This window comes from Heterodontus francisci, chromosome 13 (assembly GCF_036365525.1).
Source record: "Heterodontus francisci isolate sHetFra1 chromosome 13, sHetFra1.hap1, whole genome shotgun sequence".
Classification (NCBI taxonomy): domain Eukaryota; kingdom Metazoa; phylum Chordata; class Chondrichthyes; order Heterodontiformes; family Heterodontidae; genus Heterodontus; species Heterodontus francisci.
Window position 1 is genome coordinate 44,059,972 of NC_090383.1, and position 24,931 is coordinate 44,084,902.

A 24,931-nucleotide genomic window follows, 5' to 3' on the forward strand; every position below is an offset into this window, starting at 1 on the left:
AGTGATTGAGTCAGTTAGGATTATATTAGCTGGAGTTCAGAAGAGTGAGGGAGGATCTCATAGAAACCTATCAAATTCTAACAGGACTTGACAGGGTAGATGCAGGAAGGATGTTCCCGTTGGTGGGGGAGTCCAGAACTCATAGTCTAAGGATACTGGGTAAACCTTTCAGGACTGAGATGAGGAGAAATTTCTTCACCCAGAGAGTGGTGAGCCTGTGGAATTCTCTACCACAGAAAGCAGTTGAGGCTAAAACATTGTATGTTTTCAAGAAGGAGTTAGATGTAGCTCTTGGGACGAAAGAGATCAAAGGATATGGGGGGAAAGCAGGAACAGGTTACTGAGTTGGATGATCAGCCATGATCATAATGAATGGCAGAGCAGGCTCGAAGGGCCGAATGGCCTACTCCTGCTCCTATTTCCTATGTTTCTATGACTGAGATGATTGACCTCCAACAACCACAATCATCCTCTTTCGTGCTAGGTATGATCTTGCACATCGCACTCACTCTCCAGTACATCCTGAATGCCCATTACAGTCTCTGATACATCCTGAATGTCCATTAACTTCTGTGATCCAAATTGACCATCACTTACCCTCTCTGTTACATCTTAACCATCCCCTAAACTCTCTGATATGTCCTGACTGTTTCTTACCATCTCTGGTGCATCCTGAACATTCTTTACATTCTCTGCTACTTCCTGAGCGTCCCTTATACTCTCTGATACACCCCGTGTGCCTTGTACCCTCTCTGATTGATCCTGAGTGTCCCTTACCCTCTCTAATAAATCTAGAGTGCCCCTTACTCTCTCTGACATATCCTGAAAATTCCTTACTCTCTCTGCAAAGTTCTGAGCATTGGATACCCTCTCTGACATATTCTGAACATTCCTTCCACGCTCTGTAACATCCTGAGTGCCCTGCACCCTGTCAGACACATCTTGAGCCTGTCTTCGATGCGCCGAGACACTTATGCCTCTTTTGTCATCTGTTCTACATCCTGGGTACCCATTACCCTCTCTGATACATCTTGACCCTCCCTTACTCTCTCTGACACATCCTGAACATTCCTTATACTCTCTTAATACATCCTGAGACTTGCTTAGACTCTCTATACATCCTGAATCTCCATTCCAATCTATTGTTCTGTTATACATTATGAGCGTACCTTACTCTCTCTGATACATTCTGAGTGCCTCGTACCCACTCTGATTCATCCTGAATATCCCTTACCATCTCTGATAGATCTAGAGCGTCCCTTACCCTCTGACATATCCTGAAAATTTCTGACTCTCTCTGCAAAATCCTGAGCATCCATTCACCTCTCTGACATATCCTGAACATTCCTGTCACATTCTGATACACCCTGAGTCTCCCTTCCTATCTGTGATACCTCCTGAGCATCTCTTACAGTATCTGATACATCATTAGTGCCCCATAAATTCTCTCATACATTCCGAACTCCCGTCACCCTCTCTGATACATCCTGACCACACCCTACCTTCTCTCATACATTCTAAGCATCCCCCACCATCTGATGCATCCTGAATGTTCATTATACTCTCAGACAACCTGAGCACCGCCTACCTTCTCCGATACATCCTGATCCTCCCTTACCTTCTCCAATACATCCTGAGCCTCCCTTACCTTCTCCGATACATCCTGATCCTCCCTTACCTTCTCCGATACATCCTGAGCCTCCCTTACCTTCTCCGATACATCCTGAGCCTCCCTTACCTTCTCCGATACATCCTGAGCCTCCCTTACCTTTTCCGATACATCCTGAGCCTCCCTTACCTTCTCCGATACATCCTGAGCCTCCCTTACCTTTTCCGATACATCCTGAGCCTCCCTTACCTTCTCCGATACATCCTGAGCCTCCCTTACCTTTTCCGATACATCCTGAGCCTCCCTTACCTTCTCCGATACATCCTGAGCCTCCCTTACCTTCTCCGATACATCCTGATCCTCCCTTACCTTCTCCGATACATCCTGATCCTCCCTTACCTTCTCCGATACATCCTGATCCTCCCTTACCTTCTCCGATACATCCTGATCCTCCCTTACCTTCTCCGATACATCCTGAGCCTCCCTTACCTTCTCCGATACATCCTGATCCTCCCTTACTTTCTCCAATACATCCTGAGCCTCCCTTACCTTCTCCGATACATCCTGATCCTCCCTTACCTTCTCCGATACATCCTGATCCTCCCTTACCTTCTCCGATACATCCTGATCCTCCCTTACCTTCTCTGATACATCCTGATCCTCCTTTACCTTCTCCGATACATCCTGAGCCTCCCTTACCTTCTCCGATACATCCTGAGCCTCCCTTACCTTCTCCGATACATCCTGAGCCTCCCTTACCTTCTCCGATACATCCTGAGCCTCCCTTACCTTTTCCGATACATCCTGAGCCTCCCTTACCTTCTCCGATACATCCTGAGCCTCCCTTACCTTTTCCGATACATCCTGAGCCTCCCTTACCTTCTCCGATACATCCTGAGCCTCCCTTACCTTTTCCGATACATCCTGAGCCTCCCTTACCTTCTCCAATACATCCTGAGCCTCCCTTACCTTCTCTGATACATCCTGAGCCTCCCTTACCTTCTCCGATACATCCTGATCCTCCCTTACCTTCTCCGATACATCCTGAGCCTCCCTTACCTTTTCCGATACACCCTGAGCCTCCCTTACCCTCTCTGATACATCCTGAGCCTCCCTTCCGATCTGCTATACATTGTGAGTGTATCTTACATTCTGAGTGTCACATACACGCTCTGATTGATCCTAAACATTCAAAGAGAACAAAGAACAAAGAAAATTACAGCACAGGAACAGGCCCTTCAGCCCTCCAAGCCTACGCCGATCCAAATCCTCTATCTAAACCTGTCGCCTATTTTCTAAGGGTGTGTATCTCTTTACTTCCTGCCCATTCATGTATCTGTCCAGATACATCTTAAAAGACGCTATCGTGTCCGCGTCTACCACCTCCGCTGGCAATGCGTTCCAGGCACCCACCACCCTCTGCGTAAAGAACTTTCCACACATATCCCCCCTAAAACTTTTCCCCTTTCACTTTGAACTCGTGACCCCTTGTAATTGAATCCCCCACTCTGGGAAAAAGCTTCTTGCTATCCACCCTGTCTATACCTCTCATGATTTTGTACACCTCAATCAGGTCCCCCCTCAACCTCCGTCTTTCCAATGAAAATAATCCTAATCTACTCAACCTCTCTTCATAGCTAGCGCCCTCCATACCAGGCAACATCCTGGTGAACCTCCTCTGCACCCTCTCCAAAGCATCCACATCCTTTTGGTAATGTGGCGACCAGAACTGCACGCAGTATTCCAAATGTGGCCGAACCAAAGTCCTATACAACTGTAAGATGCCCTGCCAACTCTTGTACTCAATACCCCGTCCGATGAAAGAAAGCATGCCGTATGCCTTCTTGACCACTCTATTGACCTGCGTTGCCACCTTCAGGGAACAATGGACCTGAACACCCAAATCTCTCTGTACATCAATTTTCCCCAAGACTTTTCCATTTATTGTATAGTTCACTCTTGAATTGGATCTTCCAAAATGCATCACCTCGCATTTGCCCTGATTGAACTCCATCTGCCATTTCTCTGCCCAACTCTCCAGTCTATCTATATTCTGCCCAACTCTCCAGTCTATCTAGATTCTGACTATATTCTACAGTCCCCTTCACTATCTGCTGCTCCACCAATCTTAGTGTCGTCTGCAAACTTGCTAATCAGACCACCTATACTTTCCTCCAAATCATTTATGTATATCACAAACAACAGTGGTCCCAGCACGGATCCCTGTGGAACACCACTGGTCACACGTCTCCATTTTGAGAAACTCCCTTCCACTGTTACTCTCTGTCTCCTGTTGCCCAGCCAGTTCTTTATCCATCTAGCTAGTACACCTTGGACCCCATGCGACTTCACTTTCTCCATCAGCCTACCATGGGGAACCTTATCAAACGCCTTACTGAAGTCCATGTATATGACATCTACAGCCCTTCCCTCATCAATCAACTTTGTCACTTCCTCAAAGAATTCTATTAAGTTGGTAAGACATGACCTTCCCTGCACAAAACCATGTTGCCTATCACTGATAAGCCCATTTTCTTCCAGATGGGAATAGATCCTATCCCTCAGTATCTTCTCCAGCAGCTTCCCTACCACTGACGTCAGGCTCACCGGTCTATAATTACCTGGATTATCCCTGCTACCCTTCTTAAACAAGGGGACAACATTAGCAATTCTCCAGTCCTCCAGGACCTCACCCGTGTTTAAGGATGTTACAAAGATATCTGTTAAGGCCCCAGCTATTTCCTCTCTTGCTTCCCTCAGTAACCTGGGATAGATCCCATCCGGACCTGGGGACTTGTCCACCTTAATGCCTTTTAGAATACCTAACACTTCCTCCCTCCTTATGCCGACTTGACCTAAAGTAATCAAACATCTGTCCCTAACCTTAATATCCGTCATGTCCCTCTCCTCGGTGAATACCGATGCAAAGTACTCGTTTAGAGTCTCACCCATTTTCTCTGACTCCACGCATAACTTTCCTCCTTTGTCCTTGAGTGGGCCAATCTTTCTCTAGTTACCCTCTTGCTCCTTATATATGAATAAAAGGCTTTGGGATTTTCCTTAACCCTGTTTGCTAAAGATATTTCATGAGCGAGTGAGCAGCTGGGAAAGTCAGTTTGAAAGTAAATGTAATTTCCTTTTGTTTTTCGGCGGAGGCCAGGGGGCTGCTGGGTAAGTAAAACACTATATATTTGGGCGGTTTAAAATAACTTTCCTTTCAGTGCAGCAGCTTTTTCGGGAGCAGCGTGTGAGCGAGTGAGCAGCTGGGAAAGTCAGTTTGAAAGTAAATTTAATTTCCTTTTGTTTTTCGGCGGAGGCCAGGGGGCTGCTGGGTAAGTAAAACACTATATATTTGGGCGGTTTCTGAACCCGAGACACCACACTTGTAGTGTCTCCCACCCGCCCTCCTCCTCTAACCAAAAAAAAAAGGACTCGGTGGGGTGTTTATAAGATAAGGCTTTTTCGATTTCTCTGGTTTTATTGTGATTGGTAAAAACTTTTCGTTCCTTTTTCATTTAACTAAGTTTAAACTTAAGATTAAAAATGGCAGGAGATCTCAGACCCGTATCATGCTCCTCTTGCTCAATGTGGGAGCTCAGGGACATGGCTGATGACCCTGTCTCCTTCACGTGCAGGAAGTGTGTCCAGCTGCAGCACTTGTTAGACCGCATGACAGCTCTCGAGCTGCGGATGGACTCACTTTGGAGCATGCGCGATGCTGAGGAGGTCGTGGATAGCACGTTTAGTGAATTGGTCACACCGCAGATTAGGATTGCTGAGGGAGAAAGGGAATGGGTGACCAAAAGGCAGAGAAAGAGCAGGAAGGCAGCGCAGGAGTCCCCTGCGGTCATCTCCCTCCAAAACAAGTATACCGTTTTGGATACTGTTGAGGGAGATGGCTCACCAGGGGAAGGCAGCAGTAGCCAGGTCCATGGCACCGTGGCTGGCTCTGCTGCTCAGAAGGGCGGGAAAAAGAGTGGAAGGGCTATAGTCGTAGGGGATTCGATTGTAAGGGGAGTAGACAGGCGGTTCTGTGGTCGAAAACGAGGCTCCCGAATGGTATGTTGCCTCCCAGGTGCACGGGTCAGGGATGTCTCAGATCGGCTGCAGAACATTCTAAAGGGGGAGGGTGAACAGCCAGTTGTCATTGTGCACATAGGCACTAATGATATAGGTAAAAAACGGGATGAGGTCCTACAAGCAGAGTTTAGGGAGTTAGGAGCCAAGTTAAAAAGTAGGACCTCAGAGGTAGTAATCTCAGGATTACTACCAGTACCACGTGATAGTCAGAGTAAAAATGAAAGAATAGTCAGGATGAATGCGTGGCTTGAGAGATGGTGCAGGAAGGAGGGGTTCAGATTTTTGGGACATTGGGACCGGTTCTGGGGGAGGTGGGACTATTACAAATTGGACGGTCTACACCTGGGCCGGACTGGAACCAATGTCCTTGGAGGTGCTTTTGCTAACGCTGTTGGGGAGGGTTTAAACTAATGTGGCAGGGGGATGGGAACCAATTGAGGTCAGTTGACAGTGAGGAGGTAGTAACAAAAGCCTGTAAGAAACTAGATAATGAAGTCAGTGTGACTAAGGGGAAGAGCAGGCAGGGAGCAGATGATGAATATAAAGGGACTGGTGGTCTGAGGTGCATTTGCTTTAATGCAAGAAGTGTAGTTGGTAAGGCAGATGAACTTAGGGCTTGGATTAGTACCTGGGAGTATGATGTTATTGCTATTACTGAGACTTGGTTGAGGGAAGGGCATGATTGGCAACTAAATATCCCAGGATATCGATGCTTCAGGCGGGATAGAGAGGGAGGTAAAAGGGGTGGAGGAGTTGCATTACTGGTCAAAGAGGATATCACAGCTGTGCTGAAGGAGGGCACTATGGAGGACTCGAGCAGTGAGGCAATATGGACAGAACTCAGAAATAGGAAGGGTGCGGTAACAATGTTGGGGCTGTACTACAGGCCTCCCAACAGCGAGCGTGAGATAGAGGTACAAATATGTAAACAGATTATGGAAAGATGTAGGAGCAACAGGGTGGTGGTGATAGGAGATTTTAATTTTCCCAACATTGACTGGGATTCGCTTAATGTTAGAGGTCCAGATGGAGCAGAATTTGTAAGGAGCATCCAGGAGGGTTTTCTAGAGCAGTATGTAAATAGTCCAACTCGGGAAGGGGCCAATCTATATGCAGATGAAAGTCACCCAAAATTACAGACGTTCCTTTATCGCATGCGATATATTTGTAATCACTGTCCCTTCCTGTTTATCTTTTCCCATATTAATACCTTTCTCTCTTGCCTTGTCTCTACTCTTTGATTTACCACATCTTCCCAAATTTGATCCCTTGCCCCCCACTATTTCGTTTAAAACCCTCTCTACTTCCCTAGTTATGTGGCTCGCTAGAACACTGGTCCCAGCATGGTTCAGGTGTTGACCATCCCAATGGTACAGCCCCAACGTTTCCCAGTCCTGGTGCCAGGGCCTCACGAACCGGAACCCACATCTACCACACCAATCTTTGAGCCACACATTCAATTCTCTAATCTTATTTGCCCTACTCCAATTTGTAAATGTCTCAGGTAATAATGCAGAGATTATTGCCTTTGAGGTTCTGCCTCTTAACTTGGTGCCTAGCTCCTCAGAATGACTATGCAGAACCTCTTTCCTTGTCCTGCCTATGTCGTTAGTACCTACATGTACCACAAAGACTGGATCCTCCCCTTCCCACTTTAAGTTCCTCTCCAGCCTGAGCAAATATCCCAAACACTGGCACCGTACAGGCAACACAGCCTTCTGGACTCTCGCTCTTTGCTGCAGAGAACAGTGTCAATTCCTTCACTATACTGTCCCCTAATACCACTACTTTCCCTTTTGCTTACTACAGATGTGGTTGCCATGGATTGCCATGGCATCCAGGAGCTCCCACATACTGCAGCTGTGACACATCACCTATCTTGACATCTAAATTGTGTTAATTAAATTAAATTTATTTTTCTTAATTAATTTAGAGTTAATTACGTTAATACCGAACTCCCTCACTTACCAAACTCCCTTCTTCACACTCTGTGCACTCAAGCAGCACTGAGAGGCCACTGAATTTATACTCTCTGTAAACAATGATGCTTAGCTAGAGCTCAGAAACCAGTTTAAGCTAGATACCCAATTAACTAGCTACAGCTATCTCAGAGACCTTGTATACCCCTGTTTAAAACTGTAAGAAACTTAACCTGCCTCTAAACTTAAACAGTAATTTTAGTTAATTGCTAAATGTAAACCAAAGAAAACTGGACTTCAGCGATTAACCCATAAAATCCCGCTTACCGAACTCCCTTCTTCACACTCCGTGCACTCCAGCAGCACTCAGGCAGACCACATAATTGTGCAAAGATGGGTGGCTGGTCAGAAGATTGGAAAGAATATAAAAAACAGCAAAGAATGACAAAAAATTAATAAGGAGGGAAAAATTAGAGTACAAGAGAAAGCTAGCTAGAAATATAAAAACAGATAGTAAGAATTTCTATAGATATTTTAAAAAGAAAAGAATTAACAAAGTGAGCATTGATCCTATGGAAAATGAGTCTGGGGAATTAATAATGGAAAATAAGGAGAAGGCAGATGAATTGAACAGGTATTTTCCATCGGTCTTCACCACAGAGGATACAAGTAACATTTCAGAAATAGCTGTAAGTTAGGAAATGGAAGGGAGGGAGGAACTCAAGAAAATTACAGTCACCAGGGAAGTGGTACTGAGCAAATTGGTGGAGCTGTGGACTGACAGGTCTTTGGATCCTGATGGACTTTATCCGAGGGTCTTAAAAGAAGTGGCTAGTGAGATAGTTGATGTGTTGGTTTTAATCTTCCAAATTTCCCTAGATTCGGGGAAGGTTCCATTCGATTGGAAAATAGCAAATTCAAAAAGGGAGGGAGACAGAAAGCAGAAAACTACAGGCCAGTTAGCTTAACATCTGTCATAGGGAATATCATAGAAATCATAGAATCAAGGAACATTTACGGCACAGAAAGAGGCCACTTGGCCCATTTTGTCTGTGCCGGCCAAAAAATGAGCTGCCCAGTCTAATCCCACCTTCCAGCATTCGGTCCGTAGCCCTGCAGATTACGCCACATTATCTGCATACAGGACAGTGTCGCAGACCCCTGTTGGAAGCCATTAACAAAGACGTTTATAGCAGAGCACTTAGAAAAATTCACGGTAATCAGGCAGAGTCAACATGGTTTTGTGAAAGGGAAATCATGTTTAACCAATTTATTGGAGTACTTGGAAGAAGTAACATGTGCTGTGGATAATGGGGAACTGGTGGATGTATTTAGAGATACAGCACTGAAACAGGCCCTTCGGCCCACCGAGTCTGTGCCGACCATCAACCACCCATTTATACTAATCCTACACTAATTCCATATTCCTACCACATCCCCACCTGTCCCTATATTTCCCTACCACCTACCTATACTAGGGGCAATTAATAATGGCCAATTAACCTATCAACCAGCAAGTCTTTGGCATGTGGGCGGAAACCGGAGCACCCGGAGGAAACCCACGCAGACACAGGGAGAACTTGCAAACTCCACACAGGCAGTACCCAGAATTGAACCCGGGTCGCTGGAGCTGTGAGGCTGCGGTGCTAACCACTGCGCCACTGTGCCGCCCTCCACTGTGCCGGTTTCCAGAAGGCATTTGATAAGGTTCCATATCAAAGGTTATTATAGAAAATAAAAGCTCATGGTGTAGGGGGTAACATATTGGCATGGATAGAAGATTGGCTAGCCAACAGGAAACAGAGAGTAGGCATAAATGGGTCATTTTCTGGTTGGCAAGATGTAAACGAGTAATGTGCCACAGGGATCAGTGCTGGGGCCTCAACTTTTTACAATTTATATAAATGACTTGGATGAAGGCACCAAAGGTATGGTTGCTAAACTTGCTGATGACACAAAAATAGGGAGGAAAGTAAGTTGTGAAGAGGACATAAGGAGGCTACAAAGGGATATAGATAGGTTAAGTGAGTGGGCAAAGACCTGGCAAATGGAGTATAACATGGGAAAATGTGAACTTGTCCATTTTGGCAGGAAGAATAAAAAAAGAAGCATATTATCTAAATGGTGAGAGATTGCAGAGCTCTGAGATGCAGAGGGATCTGGGTGTCCTAGTGCAAGAACAACAAAAGGTTAGTATGCAGGTACAGAAAGTAATTCGGAAAGGTAATAGAATGTTATTATATATTGCAAGGGGAATTGAATACAAAAGTAGGGAGGTTATGCTTCAGTTATAAGGGCATTGGTGAGACCACATCTGGAGTACTGTGTACAGTCTTGGTCTCCTTATTTAAGGAAGGATGTAAATGCATTGGAAGTAGTTCAGAGAAGGTTTACTGGACTATACCTGGAATGGGTGGGTTGTTTTACGAGGAAAGGTTGGACAGGCTAGGCTTGTATCCGCTGGAGTTTAGAAGAATGAGGCAACTTGATTGAAACATGTAAGATTCTGAGGGGTCTTGTCAGGGTGGATGTGGAAAGTATGTTTCCTCTTGTGGGAGAATCTAGAACTAGGGGTCACTGTTTAAAAACAAGGTGTTGCGCATTTAAGACAGAGCTGAGGAGATTTTTTTTCTCTCAGAGAGATATGAGTCTTTGAAATCTTCTTCAAAAGGCAGTGGAAGCAGAGGCTTTGAACATTTTTAAGGCAGAGGGAGATAGATTCTTGATAAGCGAGGGGGTGAAAGGTTATTGGTGGTGTGTGGGAAGGTGGGGTTGAGGTTACAATCAGATCAGCCATGATCTTGTTGAATGGTGGAGCAGGCTCGAGGGGCCGAGTGGCCGACTCTTGCTCCTAATTTGTATGTTATACATCGTGAGTGCACCTTACACACTCTGATACATTGTGAGTGCCTCGTAGATGCTCTGATTGATCCTGAACATCCCTTACCATCTCTGATAGATCTAGAGCGTCCCTTATCCTGAGATATTCTGAAAATTCAGATTCTCTCTGCAAAATCCTGAGTGTCCATTCACCTCTCTGACACATTCTGAACGTTCCTGCCACACACTCATACATCCTGAGTCTCCCTTGCCATCTGTGATACCTCCTGAGCATCTCTTACAGTATCTGATACATCCTTAATGTCCCATAACTTCTCTCATGCATCCTAAGCTCCCATCATCCTCTCTAATACGTCCTGACCACCCCCTAGCATTTCTGATACATTCTAAGCATCCCTTACCATCTGACACATCCTAAACGTTCATTATGGGCGGCACAGTGGCGCAGTGGTTAGCACTGCAGCCTCACAGCTCCAGGAACCCGGGTTCGATTCTGGGTACTACCTGTGTGGAGTTTGCAAGTTCTCCCTCTGTCTGCGTGGGTTTTCTCCGGGTGCTCCGGTTTCCTCCCAAAAGCCAAAAGACTCGCAGGTTGGTAGGTAAATTGGCCATTAAAAATTGTCACTAGTATAGGTAGTTGGTCGGAAAATATAGGGACAGGTGGGGATGTTTGGTAGGAATATGGGATTAGTGTAGGATTAGTATAAATGGGTGGTTGATGGTCGGCACAGACTCGGTGGGCCGAAGGGCCTGTTTCAGTGCTGTATCTCTAATCTAATCATTACACTCTCAGACAGCTTGAGCACCACCTACCCTCTGATACATCCTGATCCTCCCTTATCCTCCCCGAAACATCCTGAAGGTTCCTTTCACTCTGATACATTGTGTGTCCTTTACGCTCTCTGATACGTCCTGAGTCTCCCTTGATATCTACCATTCATCCTGAGCGTTCTTTACACTCTCTGACACATCCTCAGCTTCTCTTACAGTATCTGATACATCCTTAGCGCCCTGTATCTTCTTTAATACATCCCGAGCTCCCCTCGCCCTTTCTGATACATCCTGACCATCCCCTACCTTCTCTGATAAATTCTAAGCATCTCTGACGCATCCTGAATGTTTATTACACTATGAGACACCATGAGCGCTGCCTACCCTCTCTGCTACTTCCTGACCCTTCCTTACCCTCTGATACATCCCGAGTGCCTCGTACCCTCTCTGATAGATCCTGAGCATCCCTTACCCACTCTAATAAATCTGCAGCATCCCTTACTTTCTCTGACATATCCTGAAAATTCCTTACTCTCTGCAAATTCCTGAGCATCGAATACCCTCTCTGACACATCCTGTACTTTCCTTTCACGCTCTGAAACATCCTGAACGTCCCTTACCCTCTCGGATACATCCAAGCGTCTTTAACCTGTTCTAACACATGCTGAATATTCCTTGCACTCTGCTATATCCTGAGCCTCTTTTACTCTCTCTGATACATTCTGAGCCTCCCTTCCCATCTGTATTACGTCATGAGCGTACTTTACACTCTCTGATACATCCCGAGTGTCTCGTCGATGCTCTGATTAGTCCTGAACATCCCTTACCATCTCTGATAGATCTAGAGCGTCCCTTACCCTCCCTGACATATCCTGAAAATTTCTGACTCTCTCTGCAAAATCCTGAGCATCCATTCAACTCTCTGACACATCCTGAACGTTCCTGTCACACTCTGATACACCCTGAGTCTCCTTTGCCATCTGTGATACATCCTGAGCATCCCTTACACTCTCTGATACATCCTTAGCACCCCATAACTTCTCTCATACACCCTGAGCTCCCTTCACCCTCTCTAGTACGTCTTGACCACCTCCTACCTTCTCTGATACATTCTAAGCACCCTTCCCATCTCTGATCCATCATGAACATTCATTACACTCTCAGACATCCTGATCCTCCTTTACCCTCCATGATATATGCTGAGCTTCCCCTACCATCTCTGATATAGCTTGACCAATCCTTATCCTCCCAAATTCAGCTTAATGGTCCCCTACCTTCTCTGATGCATGTTGACAGACTCTTACATGATCTAATACATCCTGAACATCCCTTAACCTCTCTCAATCATGCTCACCTTCTGTTTCGCTCTCTGATACATCCTGCCAGTCCCTTACCCTCTCTGATACATCCAGAACACGCCTTGCAGTCTCTGATAAATCCTGAGCCTCCCTTCTCATCTGTTATACATTATGAGCATACCTTAGACTCTCTGATACATTCTGAGTGCCTTGCGCATTCTCTGATTGATCATGAACATCCCTTACCATCTCTGATAGATCTAGTGTCCCTTACTGTCTTTGACAATAGCCTGAACATTTCTGACACTCTCCTCGAAATCCTGAGCATCCATTCACCTCTCTGACACATCCTGAACTTTCCTGCCACGCTCTGATACATCCTGAGCATCTCTTACAGTATCTGATACATCCTTAGTGCCCCATAAATTCTCTCATACATCCCGAGCTTCCGTCACCCTCTCTGATGTATCCTGACCACCCCTACCTTCTCTCATACATTCGAAGCATCCCTCGCCATCTCTGAGACAACCTGAGCGCCGCCTACCCTCCGATACATCCGGACCTTCCCTCACCCCTCTCCGATATAGCTTGACCAATCCTTAACCTCCCAAATTCAACCTAATGGGCCCTACCCTCTCTGATAAATGCTGGCAGACTCTTACACGCTCCAGTATATCCTGACCATCTGTTAACCTCTCTGATACTGTCAGAATGCCCTCTGATACATTGTGAGCTTCCTTTACACTCTAATAGATCCTCAGCCTTCCTTAAAAGCAAAATACTGCGGATGCTGGAAATCTGGAATAAAAACAAGAAATGCTGGAATCACTCAGCAGGTCTGGCAGCATCTGTGAAAAGAGAAGCAGAGTTAACGTTTCGGGTCAGTGACCCTTCTTCGGTGCCGAAGTCAGTTCCGAAGAAGGGTCACTCAGCCTTCCTTATCCTGTTTGGTGCATCCTGAGTCTCCCTCGACATTCAACATTCATCCTGAGTGTCCTTGACACTCTCTGAGAAATCCTGAGCGTCCCTTACAGTATCTGATACATCCAGAGTGCCCATTACCCTCTCTGATACATCCTGCCCCTCCCTTACTCTCTCTGATGCATCCTGAACGTTCCTTACATGCTGCTACATTCTGAGCTCCCATTACCCTCTCCGATACAGCTTGAGCCTCCCTTAACCTCTCCAACATATGCAAAATGTTTCTTACACTCTCGGATACATCCTAAACTCCCCTTACATTCTCTGATACATCCTGAGTCTCCTTGACCCTCACTGATGCATCTTGAATGCCCCTTACATTCTCTGTTACATCCAGAGCATCCCTTTCCATCTCTGATGCATCCTGAGTGTTCCTTACTGGTTCTGATACATCCTGATCATCCCTTACTCTCTCTGATGCAACCTGAGCTTCCCTTACCCTCTATGATACATCCTCAGCATCTCGTGCAATGTCTGGTGCATCCTGAACCTCCTTTACTCTCTTGGATACATCCTGAGTGTCGCTATCACTCTCTGAATACATCTTGGGTGTCTCTTATCTCCGCTGAGACATCCTCAGCATCCCTTACACTGAGAGCAGAATTTTATATTCCCGCCGCCAATCTAAAAGAATGGTGGTCCGCCACGCGGGCCGCACAGCGCAGAGCTGCTGCAATCCTAAGTGCGGCGGCTCATTTAAATAGCCGGGGAGCACCCCCCCCCCCACCAATGAGAATTAAATTAATTACTTTCCCTCTCTCCCCCCCCACAAAACACTTATTTCATATGCCTTCTTAACCACCTTATCGACCAGTCCTGCTACCTTCAGGGATCTGTGGACATTCACTTCCTCTACACTTCTCAGTATTTTCCCATTAATCATGTATTCCATTGCCTTGTTTGACCTCCCCAAATGTATCACCTCACACTTCTCTGGGTTGAATTCCATTTGTCACTTTTCTGCCCATCTGACCAGACAATCAATAACATTCTGCAGCCTACAGCTATCCTCCTCGCTATCTACCACATGGCCAATCTTTGTGTCGTCTGTAAACCTCTTGATCATGCCCCCTACATTTACGTCCAAATCGTTTATATATACCACAAAAAGCAGGTGACCCAGTACTGAGCCCTGCGGAACACCACTGGAAACAGCCCTCCAGTCACAAAAACACCAGTCAACAATTACCCTTTCTTTCCTGCCACTGAGTCAATTTTGTATCCACCTTGCTACATTTCCCTGGATCGCATGGAATTTTATTTTTTTAACCAGTCTGCCATGTGGGACCTTGTCAAAAGCCTTGCTAAAATCCACGTAGACCACATCAACTGCACTACCCTCATCTATCTTCCTTGTTACTTCTTCAAGAAATTCAATCATGTTGGTCAAACAAGATCTTCCCTTATCAAATCTATGCTGACTATCTTTGATTAATCTGTGCCTTTCTAAGTAACAGTTTATCCTGTCTCAGAATTGATTCCAATAATTTGCCCACTACTGAGGTTAGACTGACTGGCCTGTAATTATTCGGTCTATCCCTCGCTCCCTTTTTAAACAGAGGTATAACGTTAGCAGTCCTCCAATCCTGCGGCACCACACCTTTATTCAATGAGGACTGTAAAATGATGGTCAGACCCTCTGCTATTTCCTCTCTTTCTTTTTTTAACATCCTGGGGTACATTTCATCTGGCCCTGGTGATTTATCAAATTTCAAGGATGCTAATCCCATTAATACATCCTCTCCCCCTATGTTTATCACATCCAATACTTCACATCCCTCTTCCTTAACTACAATATCTGCATCGTCCCCCTCTTTTGTGAAAACAGATGCAAAGTATTCATTAAGAACATCAACATCTTCCGCCCCTACACTTAGGTTACCTTTTTGGTCTTTTATGAGCCCTAATCTTTCCTTAGTTATCCTCTTACTCTTAATGTATTGATAAAACATCTTTGGGTTCACCTTGATTTTGCTTGCCAATATTCTTTCATGCCCTCTGTTAGCTTTCCGAATTTGGTTTTTGATTTCACCCCTCCACTCTCTATACTCCTATCGGCTTTCTGTAGTATTGAGTTCTCTGTGTCTGACATAAGCTTTCCTCTTCTGCCTTATCTTACCCTGTAGACTCCTTGACATCCATGGGGCTCTAGATTTGGCCGTCCCACCCTTTTTTTCTTTGTGGGAAAATGTTTACTCTGAACCCGTTGAATCTCCCCTTCAAATGCCTCCCACTGCTCTGACACTGATTTACCTTCAAGTAGCTGTTTCCAGTCCACTTTCACTAAATCACTCCTCAGCTGACCAAAATTGGCCTTGGCCATATTGAGAACTCTAACTCCAGTTCTATCTCTCTCCTTTTCCATAATTATGTTAAAACTGACGGAATTATGATCACTACCACCAAAATGCTCTCCCACTGCTACTCCTTCCACCTGCCCATCCTCATTTTCTCAAACTGTCTAAAACTGCACCCTCTCTTGTTGGACTTGCTACTGGCCAAAAAAGTTCTCCTGAATGCACCTCGAGAATTCTGTTCCCTCAATTCCTTTCACACTAAAACTATCCCAGTTAATATTGGGATAGTTAAAATCCCCTACTATTACTGCTCTATTGTTTTTGTACTTCTCAAGAGATTTTCTCTTACCTTCTGGGAGCGGAGCAGAACGGACCTGTGGGAAGAAGGCTGAGAGCAGAACCTATAAATCAAACCCGAGGAACGAGGCCCAGTGTCTCACCTTCCGGGAGCAGAGCAGAGCGGAGTGCAGTTGAACCTCTTCCAGCGTGCCGGAGTTTTGGAAAAAAAAGCCAACAGTGATGTCAGAGGAGAGCGGCAAGGTGATTGGATGGTGAGTAGCAGCTGTTAGTGCATTTAAATATCTTTATAAAAAGGAGAAAGTTTTTTTTTGTTGTAAAAATAACCTCTGGTGATAAGGTGAGCACTACTAAAGTGTTTTTTTTAAAAGAACTTTAGATTGAAGTGGGTAGAACAAGGCCCCGAGTGTAATTAGTATTTTTTAATTCAGGGAGTAACTAATTAACCTAAGGGTAAATCACGGCAGGAGAGCTCAGCCCCGTGATATGCTCTTCCTGTGCTATGTGGGAAATTAGGGACGCTTCCAGTGTCCCTGATGACCATGTGTGCAGGAAGTGTATCCATCTGCAGTTACTGGCTACCTACATTACGGAGCTGGAGCTGTGGGTGGATTCACTGTGGAGCACCCGCGATGCTGAGGACGTCGTGGATAGCACGTTTAGTAAGGTGGGTCACACCGTAGGTAATGGCTGCACTGGCAGAAAAGGGATGGGTGACCACCAGATGGAGTAGTAGGCACAGGCAGGTAGTGCAGGAGTCCCCTGTGGCCATCCCCCTCTCAAACAGATATACCACTTTGGATACAGTTGGAGGGGGGATGACCTCCCAGAGGAAAGCAGCAACAGCCAAGTTCGTGGCACCACTGAGGGCTCTGCTGCGCAGCAGGGGAGGAAAAGGGGTGGAAGAGCTATAGTGATAGGGGATTCCATCGTAAGGGATGCAGATAGGTGTTTCTGTGGCCGCAAACGAGACTCCAATGTTATGTTGCCTCCCTGGTGCTAGGGTCAAGGATGTCTCGGAGCTGCTGCAGGACATTCTGAAAGGGGAGGGTGAGCAGCCAGAGGAGCACTGGAGTGCTGACTTGGGTTACATTAGAGTGCTACAGTGGAAGTTTGGTAACTGAGGAAGTTCGGTAAGGAGGGAGTGAGGAGCTCCTTTCATTTCCTACCTGTCCTCAGAGTGAGGGGAGCCGAGAGCTTCCAAAGAGCACAGCTGACTGGGAGAAGACTCGGAGGGCGGAGTTCCGGACCAGTAAGTATAAAAAACTTACCTCTGGTAAAAAAGCTGAAAGTGACGTCATTTAATATTTATAGTAGGAATCTAGCACGAGGGACCATATAGTTAATTATAACAATTTAGTAAGGATTTAATAAGTATTTATTTATTTTTAATTAATTTATTAATTAACGCTAGAAATGTCAGTTAGAGGGGTGAAGTGCTTCACCTGTGAGATGTGGGAGGTCCGTGACGCTTCCAGCGTTCCGGACGACCACATCTGCAGGAAGTGTACCCAGTTGCAGCTCCTCACAGATGGATCGGTTGGAGCAGCAACTGGATGCACTTAGGAGCAATGCAGGTGGCAGAAAGCATCATAGACAGGAGTTTTAGGCAGGAATCCGCTGTGGCTATCCCCCTCTCTAACAAGTATATCGTTTTGGATACTGTTGGGGGGGATGGCCTATCAGGGGAAAACAGCAGCAGCCAGAGCAGTGGCACCACAGCCGGCACTGTTGTTCAGCAGGGAGGGACAAAGTGCAGAAGAGCAATAGTTATAGGGGACTCTATAGTCAGGGGCACAGATTGGCGCTTCTGTGGACGTGAAAGAGACTCCAGGATGGTATGTTGCCTCCCTGGTGCCAGTGTCAAGGATGTCTCTGAATGGACAGGGGCATTCTGAAGGGGGAGGGTGAACAGCCAGAGGTTGTGGTACACATTGGTACCAATGACATAGGCAGGAAGAATGACGAGGTCCTGCAGGGGGAGTTTAGGGAGTTAGGTAGAAAGTTAAAAGACAGGACCTGTAGGGTTGTAATCTCGGGATTACTCCCCGTGCCACGTGCCAGTGAGGCTAGAAATAGGAAGAGGCTGAACAGCTGGTGTAGAAGGGAGGGTTTCAGATATCTGGACCATTGGGATCTCTTCAGGGACAGGTAGGACCTGTACAAGAAGGACAGGTTGCATCTAAACTGGAGGGGCACAAATATCCTGGCTGCGAGGTTTGCGAGCGTCACTTGGGAGGGTTTAAACTAGTGTGGCAGGGGGGGTGGGAACCAGAGCAGTAGGACAGCAAGTGAAATAAATGAGGAGGAACTCGTAAATAAGGCCAGTAAGACTAAGAGGAAGAGCAGACAGGGAGATGTTGCTGAGCACAGCGGGACTGGTGGTCTGAAGTGCATTTGTTTCAATGCGAGAAGTATAACAGGTAAGGCAGATGAACTTAGAGCTTGGATTAGTACTTGGAACTATGATGTTGTTGCGATTACAGAGACTTGGTTGAGGGAAGGACAGGATTGGCAGCTAAATGTTCCAGGCTTTAGAAGCTTCAGGCAGGATAGAGGGGGATGTAAAAGGGGTGGGGGAGTTGCATTACTGGTTAAGGAGAATATCACAGCTGTACTGCGGGAGGACACCTTGGAGGGGTCGTGCAGCGAGGCAATATGGGTGGAGCTCAGGAATAGGAAGGGTGCAGTCATGATGTTGGGGGTTTTCTACAGGCCTCCCAACAGCCAGCGGGAGGTAGAGGCTAGGACTAGCAAACCTCCCCGCAAGGATATTGGTCCCCTTCCAGTTCAGATGCAACCCGTCCTTCTTGCACAGGTCACCTCTGCACCAGAAGAGATCCCAATGATCCAAGTAGCTGAAGCCCTCCCGCCTACACCAGCTCTTCAGCCACACACTCATTTGCCTTATCCTCCTATTCCTACCCTCGTTAGCACATGGCACAGGGAGTAATCCTGAGATTACAACCCTAGAGCTCCTGCTTTTTAACCTTCTGCCTAACTCCCTTTGCAGGACCTCATCTCTCTTCCTGCCTATGTCGTTAGTACCAATATGGACCACGACAAAGAACAAAGAACAGTACAGCACAGCAACAGGCCATTCGGCCCTCCAAGCCTGCGACAATCTTGATACCTGCCTAAACTAACACCTTCTGCACTTCCGGGGCCCATATCCCTCTATTCCCTTCCTATTCATGTATTTGTCAAGATGTCTCTTAAACGTCACTATCGTATCTGCTTCCACCACCTCCCCCGGCAGCAAGTTCCAGGCACTTACCACCCTCTGTGTAAAAAACTTGCCTCGCACATCCCCTCTAAACTTTGCCCCTAGCACCTTAAACCTATGTCCCCAAGTAACTGACTCTTCCACCCTGGGAAAAAGCTTCTGACTATCCACTCTGTCCATGCCACTCATAACTTTGTAAACCTCTATCATGTCGCCCGCTCCACCTCCATCGTTCCAGTGAAAACAATCCGAGTTTTTCCAACCTCTCCTCATAGCTAATGCCCTCCAGACCAGGCAACATCCTGGTAAACCTTTCCAAAGCCTCCATGTCCTTCTGGTAGTGTGGCGACCAGAATTGCACGCAATATTCTAAGTGTGGCCTAACTAAGGTTCTGTACAGCTGCAACATGATTATTATTATTATTATTATTATTCCATTATCAATTCCCCAGACCCCCTCCCTAGAGGGTCAACTCCAGCTTTAGTTACTCTTATCCTATTTAAATATTTGTAGAAGCTCTTCATAAAGAGGGGGAGAGAGTGGGGGGTGGGGGGTAGGGGGCAGGTAAGAGAGGGAGAGAGAGAGAGAGGTGGAAGGGGAGATAAGGAGAGGGAGGGAAGAAGAGAATGTGTGAGGGAGAGGGACGGAGCAAAGGAGGGAGGAGGTAGAGAGGGGGAGGGAGGGGGAGGGAGAGAGGGAGGGGGAGGGAGTGGGAGAGGGAGGGAGTGAGAGAGGGGAGGGAATGACAGAGGGCGAGAGGTAGACGGAGGGAGGGGGGAGAGGGATGGAGGGGGAGAGAGAAAGGGAGAGGGAGGGACAGAGAGTGAGCGGGGGTTGGAGGGGAGAGAGAGTGGGAGAGGGAGGTGGGGGAGAGAGAGGGAGAGGTGGAGAAAGAGGGAAAGAGAGAGGGAGGGAGGGGGAGGGGAATAGAGAAAGGGAGGGGGAGGGGGAGGGAGGGAGAGAGAAGGGACGGAGAGAGAGGGAGATGGGGGAGGGAATGGCAGAGAGAGAGGGAGAGAGAGGGAGACAGACGGAGGGAGGGAGGGAGGAGGGAAATGGAGGGGGAGGGAGGGGGAAGGAGGAAGAAAGGCGGAGTGGGATCAGAGCACAATGGAGGGGAAGAGAGGAAGGGGAAGGGATGGAGAAAGGCAGAGGGGGATCATAGCACGAGGGACAGAGCGAGTGGGGAGGGATACACAGAGGGAGCTAGGGAGGGGGAGGGAGTTAGGGTGGACAGAGAGGGAGTTAGGGTGTGGAGAGGCAGGGGAGGGGGAGGCAGAGAGGGAGGGGGAGGCAAAGAGGAAGGGGGAGGCAGAGAGGGAGGGAGCGGGGAAGGTGGATGGGGATAGAGGAGGGAGAGTGGGAGGTAGAGGGGATCGCATAGAAACCTACAAAATTCTAACAGGACTGGACAGACTAGATGCAGGAAGGATGTTCCCGATGGCGGGGGAGTCCAGAACCAGGGGTCACAGTCCAACGATAAGGGGTAAGCCATTTAGGACTGAGATGAAGAGAGATTTCTTCACTCAGAGTGGTGAACCTGTCGAATTCTCTACCACGGAAAGCAATTGAGGCCAAATCATTAAATATATTCAAGAAAGAGTTCAATAAAGTTCTTGGGGCTAAAGGGATCAAGGGATACGGGAAGAAAGCGGGAACAGGTTACTGAGTTCGGATGATCAGCCATGATCGTATTGAATGGTGGTGCAGGCTCGAAGGGTTGAATGGCCTACTCCTGCTCCTATTTTTCTATGTTTCTATGAGAGGGAGAGGGGGACGGAGGGGAGAGAGGGGGAAGAGAGAGAGGGGGAGGGTGAAAATAGAATGGGAGGGGGAGAGAGTGTGGAAGAGGGAGAGAGGAAGAGAGGGGTGGAAGAGAGACAGTGAAGGAGGGAGAGAAGGAGTAAAAACAAGAAATGCTGGAATCACTCAGCAGGTCTGGCAGCATCTGTGGAAAGAGAAGCAGAGTTAACGTTTCGGGTCAGTGACCCTTCATCGGAACTGACAAATATTAGAAAAGTCACAGGTTATAAGCAAGTGAGATGGGGGTGGGGCAAGAGATAACAAAGGAGGTCTAGATTGGACCAGGCCACATAACTGACCAAAAGGTCACGGAGCAAAGGCAAACAATAAGTTATGGTCTGTTGAAAGACAAAGCATTAGTACAGATTAGGTGTGAATATACTGAATATTGAACAGCAGCAAGTGCAAACCTGAAAAAAAACAGTGGGTAAGCAAACTGAACAAACAAAGATGAAATGAAATAAATGCAAAAAAAAATTGCAAAAAATGTAAAAAAGAATGTAAAAAAAAGGAAGAAAAAATAACTAAAAATGAAAGTAAAATGGGGGGCTGTCATGCTCTGAAATTATTGAACTCAATGTTCAGTCCGGCAGGCTGTAGTGTGCCTAATCGGTAAATGAGATGCTGTTCCTCGAGCTTGCGTTGATGTTCACTGGAACACTGCAGCAATCCCAGGACAGAGATGTGAGCATGAGAGCAGGGGGGAGTGTTGAAATGGCAAGCAACCGGAAGCTCAGGGTCCTGCTTGCGGACTGAGCGGAGATGTATCTGGAGGGGCATTAGTCCCCATCAGCTGCTGGAGCTTGCGTTCCTTAACACCTGAAGAGAAGGAGGGTGTGAGGGAGGGAGGGAGAGAAGGAGGGTAGGGTGGGGCAGAGAGAAGGAAGAGCGAGGGAGAGAGGGTGGGAGTGAGGGGGGAGGGAGAAAAGGGAAGGGGAGGGGATGAGAGAGTGAGGGGGAGAAAGAGTGAGGGGGGGGGGGGAAGAGAGGCAGAGTGGGGAGGCTGAGGCCCAGAGATAGCGAGAGACAGACAGACAGAGAGAGCGTGGGAGAGAGGGAGATCAAGATCCTTCCTGACAGATGGGCATCAATCCAAAATACTCCAAATCGCCACATCAAGTGTGTGGGCAGAGATTGACTACTTAAGCAAGCAAAAACAATGCCAGGTATCTCATCAACTCAATGTTCAACATAGTGATAAGAAAGCAAGTTAATAAATTAATCTTCTCATTTAAAGCTTCTTGACAAAAATGCACATTTGTTGTTTTGATTAATAGCAAGATAAATGTTTAGTGCCTTTATCTTTCTGAAATTTGCCACCGACCCCCTAAGTAGGACAAAAATTGTAATGTGCCCCCCCAAGCGTAAAAGTTGGGCACCCCTGGCTTAGGAGGTAGGAGACAAAGTGTAGGGATAATGGGTACGTATTCAAATTGACTAAAGGTGACTCGTGGTGGCCAAGTATCTGCCTTGGAGCCGCAGCTTTTCACTATATTTATAAAATGACTTGGATGAAGCTGTAGAGCCATCTATCTAATTTACTGCTGACAAAGTTAGATGCCATGGTATAGAGTGTAGATGGTAGCATAAAGATGCAAAGAGACAGTGATAGATTAGGTGAGTGGGATAAACTGTGGCAGATAGGAGCGCAATGTAGAAAAGGCGAGGTTAATTACTTTGGACCCAAGGTAGATAGATCAGAGTATTTTCTAAAATGTTGAGAAGCTAGGAACTGTGGATCAGCACAGAGATTTAGGGCTGCAAGTTAAATCACAAGTGGACAGGTACAAAAAATAATTTAAAAGATTAATGTAACTTTGGCCTTTATCTCGAGGGACAACAGAAAGGGGTGGAAGTTCTGTTATAGCTCTAGTTAGACCCCAATTTACTACCCCTGGTAGTGCACCCAGGTCTGGGCACTGTTCTTCTGGAGCTTAGAAACAGGAGTAGGCCATTTAGCCCCTCAAGCTTGCTCCGCCATACATGGCTGATTTGTGATATATCTTTATATACCTCTCTCCGCTTTGTCCCATATCCCTTAATATCTTTGGTTCGCAACAATCTAGCAATCTCATTTGTAAATTTAACAATTGATCTAACATCGGGGCGGCACAGTGATGCAGTGGTTAGCACCGCAGCCTCACAGCTCCAGCAACCTGGGTTCAGTTCTGGGTACTGCCTGTGTGGAGTTTGCAAGTTCTCCCTGTGTCTGCGTGGGTTTCCGCCGGGTGCTCCGGTTTCCTCCCACAGCCGAAGACTTGCAGGTTGATAGGTAAATTGCCCCTAGTGTAGGTAGGTGGTAGGAGAATTGAGGGAAGGTGGGGATGTGGTAGGGAATATAGGATCAATGTAGGATTAGTATAAATGGGTGGTTGTTGGTCGGCACAGATTCGGTGGGCCGAAGGGCCTGTTTCAGTGCTGTATCTCTAAATAAAAAAAATCTAATTACTGTTTATTGAAGTGAGATTCAAACCCTTTGCATAAAGAAGTGTTTCCTAATTTTACTTCTGAAAGGTGTGGCTCTAATTTTAAGACTATGCCCCCTAGTCCTAGACTCCCCAACCAGCGAAAAATAGTGTCCAACTACCCTCTGTGCATCCCTAAAATATCTTGAAAACTTCAATCAACTCACTCCTTAACCTTCTAAATTCCAATGAATACAACCCTAGTTTGTTTAATCTCTCCTCATAGCTTAACTCTTGGAATCCAGGTATCATTCAGATAAATCTACATTGTACTCCCTCCAAAGCCAACATAAGTTCTGCCAGAAGTTCTCGCAGTACTCCACTCCGGGTGTGGTCTGGCCAGGGCTTTCCACTGCTGAAGCATGACTTCTACCCTCTTGTATACTGGTCCTCTAAATATAAAGGCCAGCATTCCATAAATCTTTTGGATTATTTTCTGCACCTGTAAATGATATTTTATTGAGTTTCTTTCGACCTCTATTGTTTTGAGCTTTTCACCATTTAAAAAGGATCTAACAGGTTACTTTCTATTTAAAAAGTGGATGGCGTCACATTTGCCTACACTGAAATCCATTTGCCACAGTTTTGCCCATTCACTTAATTTGTCAATACCTCTTTGTAATTTTATGCTCGTGTCATTGGCAAACTTGGATATGAGGCTTTTTATCCCATCATCTAAGTCATTAATGAATACAATGACTATTTGAGGCCCCAACACCACTAGTCACATCACTAGTGCATGACACCACAAATCACATCCTGCCAATTAAAGTACCTGCCCATTATCCCTATGCTGTCTCCTGCCACTCAGCCAATTTCCTAACCAGGTCAAGATGGTTGTGGTTGTTGGAGGTCAATCATCTCAGGCCCAGGACATCACTACAGGAGTTCCACAGGGTAGCATCCTAGGTCCAACCATCTTCAGCTGCTTCATCAATGACCTCCCTCCAACATAAGGTCATAAGTGGGGATCTTTACTGATCATTGCACAATGTTCAGCACCATTTGCGACTCCTCAGATACTGAAGCAGCCCATGTCCATATGCAGCAAGATCTGGACAACATGCAGGCTTGGGCTGATAAGTGGTAAGTAACATTCACACCACACGAGTGCCAGGCAATGACCATTTCAAACATAGAATCTAACCATCTCCCCTTGACGTTCAATGGCATTACCATCACTGAATTCCTGACTATTAAGATCCTGGGGGACACTGTTGACCAGTCACATAAATGTTGTGGCTACAAGAGCAGCTCACAGCCTGGGAATTCTGTGGCGAGTAACCCATCTCCTGACTCCCCAATGCCTATTCACTATCTACAAGGCACAAGTCAGGAAAGTG